Source organism: Aythya marila (assembly GCF_965140915.1).
Source record: "Aythya marila genome assembly, chromosome: 7".
In the NCBI taxonomy this organism is placed as follows: domain Eukaryota; kingdom Metazoa; phylum Chordata; class Aves; order Anseriformes; family Anatidae; genus Aythya; species Aythya marila.
In genome coordinates, this window is record NC_139048.1 from 912,781 (window position 1) to 922,608 (window position 9,828).

A 9,828-nucleotide genomic window follows, 5' to 3' on the forward strand; every position below is an offset into this window, starting at 1 on the left:
ATCATCAGACTAATTAAAAGCAGGTGCATGTCAGCTGCAAGATGCCGCTGTTTATTGTCCCTTGTCTATCCTCGGGCATTTCTGAAAAATGAGGAGGGCAGCTAATGTGGATGCTACCTCAGGTGCACGCCGAGTTAACTCTGCCGTGCCTGACTGATAACAAAATCCAGAGGCAGTACCCGAATGCTCGATCCCGAGCTCCATGGGTACGCCGGGCTGAGCTGTGCTGCACGGCTGTGATCCTGTGTGTGTGCAAGCCTCAGCACACTGCGACAGAAGGCAGTCACTGAGGGGTGCCGGTGATACAGGCAGTGACAGGACTGTCTCCTACCACCTCCCAAATAACCGAGGAGCCAAAATGTCATTCCTGTGTTTTCCAGCACAATGTACGACGACAAGAGCCCAGGGCTGCAGGGACGTCCCAAAGTGCTGGAGAGGTGGACACGCAGCTACCTGGGGCGTGACCAAAATGACACAGGTGGAAAGAGAAATGTGACACAGCACCACTGCGAAGCAGTAATGTTCTCCTGTTTCACCATCCTGAAATATCCCAGAATCTGCTGTCAGTCAGGGCCAGCTTCCCAGGGTTCCTGCTTTTAACATCACACAAATATTTTTGTCACCTTTTCCATCACCTTAACAAAGAAAGAAAATCTCAAGACCTTTGGTTTATCCTTTCTTTCCTTTCTTGCCTGATCTTTTTTTTTTTTTTTTTTCCCAGTCTAAACGAAGAAAATGCCTCATCTCAATGCCAGGCTGTACTTTATTTCGATTCCCTCTCTCCCCATGCACAGCCTTAACTTCCCCCCGCAGTCCCCCGTTCAGCAGTGCAACTAAACTGACAGCTCCATCTTTCTCCTTCCTTCTATTTATTAGAGGAGATGTGGAGGCCTCCATCACACGGGGGAGGAAAAGTGAAAATGTAATTGTGAGAGGAGCACAGCACATTTTTCACCTTGGTTCGAGCACTCTCTTTTATCTTTCTGTGCATAAATTATCCACCTCTGCCCATCCACTTTGCACCTCCAGTGTTGCTTGCGCATCCTGATGATAAAAATAGCTGAGTAACTCTTGTTGATGGAAGATCTGAAAAAGAGTGTCAGTGGGAGTGTGACTGCCCTATTTTTGGTTAATTAAAATGTGAATGTTTCCTCTGCTTCAGGCCCTTTGTGATTTCGTTTCTTTCCTTCCAAAATACTGAACTTAGAGCTTTACATGTGTGCGTTAAGATGGGGGCCCCTATCCAGCAGGACCCAATGCCTCTCCCCAGAGGGGCACAGAGCCCTGGGGCCGGGGCTGGCAGCAGTGCGGGGTCTCTGTCCCACCCCGGTCCCTGCTGGTCCCCATGGACAGTGGCTCAGGAAGGCACCCAGGGGCTGAGCATCGCCAAGGGTGGTATTTTGCTTGTGTGTAGCCCCTTTATTTCATGTGGAGTAGGACATTTCTCAGTGCTAGTTCAGCTGGCCGAAAGCATTCCTTAGCTGTAATTCTGATACTGAAGAAGGAATCTGGGTTCTGGTCCCAAACCAGGTGACTGACCTGCCTGGCCAGGGTAGCAGCTGGAGAGCCTCACTTAAAGTGATAATCCAGCACTTGGCAGGCTGCTGTAGGAACTGTTACAGATTTGCTGTCATATTAGTGAACTCGAGTTTTCATTTCCAGCATCTTGCTATGCAGATGGTCTTTCAACTGTGGTTGCATCTAAACAGGAACCCAGGTGGCTGAAAATCAGCTAGGTTCACAGCGAGGCTTTGAACCTGACAACGTGCCTGGCGTGCTTTCAATGCGTTGGTCTGTGCTGGGACCACATCAGCTGGTGTTAGATTTGAGGCTGATGCACATATGCACTGTTCCTGTTTCTGCAGTTTTTAATAGGTTTGGACCAATGTGGCATTTTGTCCTGAAAGGAAACAAGACACCAACAAAAAGAAAAAAAAAAAAAAAAAAAAAAGGAGAGAAGGAAGACATTGCTTATCAAGCAATAGTCCTTTTTGTAAAATGAGAAGTGAATGATAAAAAGTAGTACTGGGAACTCAGACAAACCTGCATGAAACCGAAAATCCTTGTTCTCTTCAGCCATGAGCCCAGCATATCAGAGGTCAGCACATTTCAGCAACATTATAGACAAGTTCCATCACAGAGAAATTAATAATAGAGTAATACAAAGAATAAAGTCCAAGACTTCAAAAGGAATTGAAAAACCTGTGTTCCAAGTCAGAAACCCATTTCTGGATAACAGGACTGTAAAGGAGATTTTTAAGATTTTCTTCTTTTATTACTCTTCTTCTGTACCTGCACATTCCTCCAAAACACCTGGTCTCAGTCTGGCTGAGGCACGTTGTGCTAGAAGAAGCTCCCAGCCTAATCAGAAATGCAGTTCTTGGTATCTGCAGTCTCGGATGTGCAGAGGCACAAGTGTTTTACAGATCATGTGTAACAGACTGACAACACCTTCCTCTTAGTTTCCTCTTGGTTTGCACATTCCCACCTTGATTCCTTAATAGTGTGGCCCGTTTCACCCAAATTTAGCAGGAGATTTGTGCTTTCTGCTTATGTGGATAAGAGACTTTTGTCTTCTATGTATTTTCAGTCAGCAGCTTCAGATGAGTCATTTACTTATGACAAACTGCAATGCTATTAACAACATTTGATAAAGTGTAACAGGAATCATACGTCTTCACAGTTCCCAGGCAGGAGGAAAATGAATCCTATTTGCACTTATGGGACAACATGAGGAAGCATCTTATGAGAGTGCACATTACAGGATTGCAAGGCATTGGTGCTATGGCAATATTTCAGTGCAGACTTTTACACTCAGCTTTAATGATGGTGTCAACTCAAGCATCATTGTTAAACAATCTAATCAGGTCTCTTAAACAGCTCATTTTGAGGAAAATTGCAAGTTTCAACGTAGGGACGAGACAAAAAAAAAAAAAAAGCTTAATTGGAAATCTAGAGAATGTGCATTATGAATAGGTTGAAGAAAAGCTATCAATTTTTTGAAAATGTGTATTTTTTTTTTTTTTTAATATTTCATCTATCATTTACATCTCAGAGCATAACCTGAATTTTTGTGTCTTTGGCTTTCTGGCTGGCAAACACAGGTTCAGCTGACTGCTGGATCTGAAGTCTGGGAGAAATTTCCTTGCAGAATGGTAGTGTGACCTTTGGAGTCTTTTTCTGTCAATTCAGTGGCTGCTCAGCATCATTCTTCAATTGAGGTCAGGAGGCTATAGCCTGGATGACCTGCTGGAGCAATCCTTCTTGGTGTGCAGGAGATGTCTGCTAAAAAAAAAACTCTTTGCTTTTGCTATTGCTTTCTTTATGCTTTCTTATTTCAGACATATCTTCTGCAAAGGAGTAGGAAATTTTAGTCTTGAGAAGGATTTGAAAGGTAGAGGTTTCTGTAGTCTTATGTGTTCACTACTCATGCACATCAAGGTCTTGCTGAGATGCTAAAAAGAAAGGTATGGGGCAGGTGGCAGCACTGGAGAAGCCAAAACACCCAGAAGATGGAAAGCAGCTGTGGCCTGTGAGTAAAGGTGAGCCAGAGTAACATGCTATTTATTTCTCGCTGGAAGTAGTCAGAAGTATCATTTTATATTTTGACACACTCCTACACCTGCTGCGAAGTGTAGGTGCCAGGTCCCCTGATGCAGTGCCTCAAATTCCTTCAGATGGAAAGACTGAGAGGACTTCAAACCATGCTTTGAAAACTTAGAGAACTGCAAAATTTATACTAATTAGGAAAAAAAAAACAAAACACAAAGCCTCTCTAGTGGAACTGCATTCTGTGCCTTCATTCCTTCATAGCATATGTAGAAGTGTTTTTGCTCTTTTATTTAGAGATGTCTGGCTGATTAGACATTTTACTGCACAATATAATAATTATGCAAACACATGTATAGAACTTATGTTTACAATGTCATTTTCTTTTGTAAATGCTCATATTTTTATTTCTTTCATATTCTAAAAACAAAATATTTTGAAAGAAAATTAAGAATGACTTTATAGAAAGAACTTAACACCGTGGATCCTTCTAGCAAGATTTTTTAAATCAAAATAAAAAATTGTCTTTATTTTCCACTTTATTGTGTGACAAAACCTTCTCTTTGCTGCTGTCTCAGGAGAACCGGTGTTCATTCAAGTAAGGTTTTACTCCTAGTCTCTCCAGATAAATATATTATAAGAATTCTTAGAATAGACTCTTACTCCCTCAGACGACGACAATATAGTGGGGAAAAATAGCCAGAGAAAATTTGTCAGAAGGGCAATTTTCAGCTAAGGAACATGGTAATATTAATCTGTGCTCTAAAAGTCAAGTGTACTTACTGCTTGCTTATTGTTCTGCATTGCATGTCCTGAGGTTGCTATCAATTTAAGTCCTGTGTTTTTGAAAAACCAAATGGAAATAAAGTAGGTTTACAAGCATCAGGAATTCAGGGTCATCAAACAGGTAAGTCCAATTATTCCTGCTCTTAGATCTCCTCCCTATGCACACGAACATTTTTCAGAATAAGGACTCTGCTTTAAAAGAGACCCAACTAATTTACAACAGAGGAAAAGCAGGTCTTCAGAAAGCTTTCCAGATGACTGTGCCTCATTCCATCTGAATGAGCCATTACAGAAGCCAGTTATTAAAATACCTGTTTGTATTGGTAGTACTTGTTCAGAGTTTGGGACTGTCAACTTCTTGGTACTTCATGAATGCAGAAGAAAAACTGTTTTTAACAAAATAGCTGAAACTTACTGTGGTTCTCTTTGTAGCTTGACTGTTTTAGTAATCTGTGTATTTACCCATGTATGATTTTTATTGAATGAAGAAAAGCAAACAGTAAGTTAAACACGGCTACATAGGAAGAAAATGTATCCTTCCTTCTCCTCCTTTAATTAAATAATTGATCCAGATGCACCTCCATCTGTCCCCCACCCCCCAGCCACTGTTTCACAAGATCCAGTCTCTCAGGTACACGACAGAACAGTAATATAGCCTTATCCCTAAGAGGGACCAAGTCTGTTTATTCAAACGTTAAACTCATCTATCTCATAAAGCAATGAACTCCTGGACTAAAAATCATTCCTAGAGATCATTTCCTATGTGAAAATATTTGTTAATGCCCAGAGACTTAACCGGGCCAAGCATGGTTATGACCGATTTCGACTAATGCTAGTTTTCAAAGTTGAGAAACATTTTGAGACTAATCCTCACAGTATTTACTCTGCATCTCATAAGACCGTTTACCCTGGGGAAGGCTTAACTGAGCAAGAATTTGTGGAATACTCTGAGAATAATTCTCCTGTTCACACTCTCCTTAATAACGCAGGCAGTGATGCAGAAGAGTAGGATTATTCTAGACAGTTCCCAAGAAAATGCTTGTACATGCTAATGAGGAAAAAAAGAAAGCACTGGTGTTGTTCAGTCTAGAGGCAAGAATCCCGAGGAGGGACATGAGAAGTCTTTAATTATGTAAAAGCATATTGCACAGAACAAAGCATTAAGCTGTTATCCATGTCCACTCAGGTCAGTGTGAAAACAGATAGGCTTAAATTGCAGCAAAGGAGAATTCTTTAGTTATTAATAAATGTTTTCTGCTGTATTTAAGAGCACTTGGGCACTGGCACAATTTGCCCATGGAGGCTGAAGCTCTGCACTGCTGCTTGGAGAGCAGGATGGGCGATGGTTCAGATCTGTGTAATCCCACCGAGAATATGAGGTGCTTTAGGGATTTAAGTCCCTTTCAGTCCCTTATCCTACTAATATCTGACTTTTATTTCTCCTTGTTTTAGTAATATGTTTAGTAGTTAAACGTGATCAGAGATTTAAAGATCCTTAACTCATGTAAGTATTAATTAATGAAGATTTGGGACAATCCTGTGAGGCTACTATTCCCATTTTACAGATGGGGAAGCTAAATAAGGCAGATAAAGTGCTCAGGGTTGCACACAGATGCTGTGCTTTCAATTGAGCCCAGGAGTGCTGACTCCTCTGCTTTTCACATCCTTAGTACCAGACACATTTATTTTCCTGTTACTACCTCTGCAAAATAGTTCCTTACTCACTGTCCAGAAAGAGCTTTCTCCTCCTTAGAGTGATAAAGTAGTGATCTGAAATCTGAGCAGAGCTCACCTCTGAAGGAAAGGAGTAAATGAACCTGATGGGAAGGATAAGGCTAAGCCTACAGGGAAGCAGTGAATAATTTCTTGTGAACTACAGCAAAAGGAAGAAATACAGAAACGACCAGAAAAAAGGAAGTATTGCTGTTAAGTTGGGTGTCTTTTTAAGTACAGTCTTTCTGTGTCTTGGAAGATTTTTATATAGTATATTTTTTAAGAGCATACCACTAATAGTCATAAAATATTAACTTTTAAAAACATTCCTTTTGTATACATCCTCATGTTTTTAACTGCTTATTTTATTTTGTTTCCTTTCTTGGAAGTATTCCCAAGAGGAAAATTGATGTTTTATACCTTCCTGGGAGCAGCCACCTCAGCAGTCAAACAATCATTTTCCACTTGATGCTTCAGCCATGCATAATAGTAACAACAACAATACTACAAAGGGAATTTTTCCTTTAAATGCCTAGTTTCAGCCTGCTTAAGACTGATTTTTCTCTGTTCATTGGTTTGTCTACCTCCTATAACCCAGCTTCATCACCTCCAGGAAACCTACGCCACAAATGTGGATAAAGAGTCTTAAGCTTAATTTTGCCATTTACCAGTTCTGTTAATGCCAAAGTCAGCTTGGGTTACTCTACATGACTGTTCAGTTATCTTAGTAAAACATTTGATTATATTTGATTTACATATTTATATTATAAATATTATATATGATATAAATGTTATAAATACTATTTTTATACATTTTATTATATTTATTATATTACCTTACAGGTGAGGTGGAACAGATTCAAACCCTGAACCTTACAAATTTGTTGAGGACTTTTGGTATTGAAAAACAAAACAAAACAAAACATTCTGCCACAGCAAGTGCCTGTTGACCTCTGTAGACTTAAACTGCTTTGTAAGGTGACTTAGTGGTGACCAGAACTGGAAAATGTTCTTCTATCACACCTGAATCAAGAAAGCAGCTGTGATAAGTATAACATGTATAAAATTTTGGCTGGCTACTAAAGATGGAACATGTAAGTAAAAAATCTAAAATTCCAGAAAAAGCAATTAGCAGTTTCTGAAGGTCTGAGCTGGGACGACATCGTGGCTCTCCCTGCTTTGCTCAGTGCTGCATATTTCTCTTTTGTCCAGATCTGGCTGAAGAGCAGACAAGACAAAGCCGTCTATTCGTTCTTTATAATGTCTTTTTTCCACTTTTCATGATACAGTGATTTCCTCAGCTATGCTAAGTGGCCATCACTTCAAGCGCCCGATTTCTTACAATTTCCAGCAGAGCTGTGAGCAAGGAAGTAGAAAGCCAACAGGAAGAAAAGGCAATGCACAAGGCGTATCACCAACAGCTCGTTTCAGAAGCTCAGTGAGCAGAATCTGTTAATGCAACTGGAAAACTTCTTAGAGGGAAAGAAATAATTTTGATATGCTTTAACTAGCTGTTGGAAGGGAGTGGACTTGAAAAATAAATGGAAAAAAAAATTAAACCTACACTTTTTACAAATATGCAATTTCCCACTGCGGGGAAAAGGCAAGTTCTGCTCCTCTTCTGGGCTGTATGTGAGCTCACCACCTGGATGTCATCTGGCCCACACCACCCAGCATCTGCAGCGTAGTGGGGTTGTAACAGGGCCAGGGAGAACAGTATCTCATTCTTCCTAAAGGCTCTGTTATCCTATTTCCTCTAACAGGTCTAGGCTGTCATCTTGCTGCTAAGTTAAAGGTTAATTGGTAAAAAAAAAAGGAGGTGATGTCACTGTCACCGTTTAATGGCAATACACCTAAGCCAGTCCACCTCTGAAGGCAACAGCCGCACCAAGCTGCTGTTGTCAGGAGTGCAAATGACAACGATCTGCATTTAAACTGTGCAAAGGTTTTGAAAATTTCACCGATCTTTCCCTGCCCTGGAGAAAGAGGCACTATTGTGAGTTCAGATCAATATGTAAAACAAGATTTCTGTTAACCCCTGCCCCGAGATGTGGCGTTCCTCATACCCATGCCTTGTCATTGCTCTCCCTCTTCTCCTGAAGGAAAGCGAAACCCGTTCATTCCCCGTTTAACCTAGACACCTTGGTATGCATTTTTTTTTCCTGTCAGGTAACAAATAATTAGATGGCTTCTTTCGTCTTATCCCTCATACCTCTTAACAAAGTAAGCAAGTCAAAAGGAAGCAGTTGGCACACATACATCTAAACAACCTTTGAAACTGCTGAACTCAATGGAATAATTGGACATGCTCTGGCAGCCACGGATCATGATGGAGGGAACATGTACAGCACAGTTTATTCAGAAACTTCTTCATCTAAAACTAAGCAAAAAAAGGCTTTGGTTAGCACAGCACAAACCCAGTTACAAAGAAGACAGCAGCTGCATTGAGCTGAGTGCTATGGTTTTGTCCCCAAATAGCCCTCTTTCATGTGTTGCCATACATTCTCTGACACTAAATTGAATACACAGCTTGAGGGTTAAGTCATACTCGTGTAAAACTGTCTCTGGGATCCCACTGAGACCTTGATGTCATGAAGGACATGGCACTGGGAGATAAACACGAGTTAGTGGGACCTCTGTTCAATTAATCTCCCATATCTGTACCTGAGTATAAAGGGCAGAATGGACCGTCCGATTGAATTTCCTCCATCCTTGCCTCCTCTGACTTGCTGCTCAACCAAACAAGAAATCAATCCACGTCCTTTATGTACTAAAAGCAAAATTATAGTCATGACGTACATTAAAGCCATAAACTGCCACAACACCTTGAGGATCTCCAACGTAATATTGTGATCCAATGTTATTGGAAGATTAATTTTATTTTATGAAAATAAGAATTAATTATGTTGGATCACTTTGTTAAAGTGATTGCGCTGTGGTTTAGTGGTTGTCTGTACTCAAGTATTTGGAACTTAATTTGATATTGTATTCCCTACTACAGCCAGGAATATTACTAGTGGGAGATTTTATGAATAAAGATAAATTTGTAATAAACCATGGTACCTACTTAAAACCTCATTATCCCTATGCTGTTCTTTTCGTGGAAAGCTGCACATCAATTTTGGTGCTTGTTTCAGAAAACGCTGTTTTTTTTTTTCACCTCTTATTCCCTTTGTACATCCCAGCTGGCACTCTGTAACTCTTGGGGGAGGAGGGATCAGAGACATGCAGTTTTCAAGGAGGAAGGTAAGCACGAGCAGCCAGCGGAGCTTGGTGCAGCTCTTTGTAAGCAGAAGAGGAGAGCAGGAGGCGTTTGGTCGGTGTGGGGCTGCAGCCCCCAGGCTTGGAGCAGGGCTGGCAGCACAGCCCGCAGCCCCTCGTGCCAGCCGTGCTGGGTGCCACGTCCTGCGGCTGGCGCCTCGGGACCCTCTGCTGTTGGAGAGTTCCCCACTTTTTGGCTGAGGCCTTTTCTTCAGGTCTTTCTGGGGCCCTGTTCCCTCTTTCTGCCGCTCTCCCAGGCACACAGGGCCACTGTCCCCCCAGGGGACACCGCCCACCCAACAGGGTGCTGCTGGGCTCCCTGTGTGCTGGGGGCACTGGGAGCACTGGGAGGGCACCCATTTCTCCCGTCCTGGGGCCGCTGAGCCTGATGTGGAGTAGGATGTAGGAGAGCTGGGAGACTGACTTTGCTAATTTTGAGGTTCTTATCAGATGCTTCTACGTTTCTTTATTGGGGCTTGCTGATTACTGTAGGTCTATCTGTTTGGAGTTAACATTTTT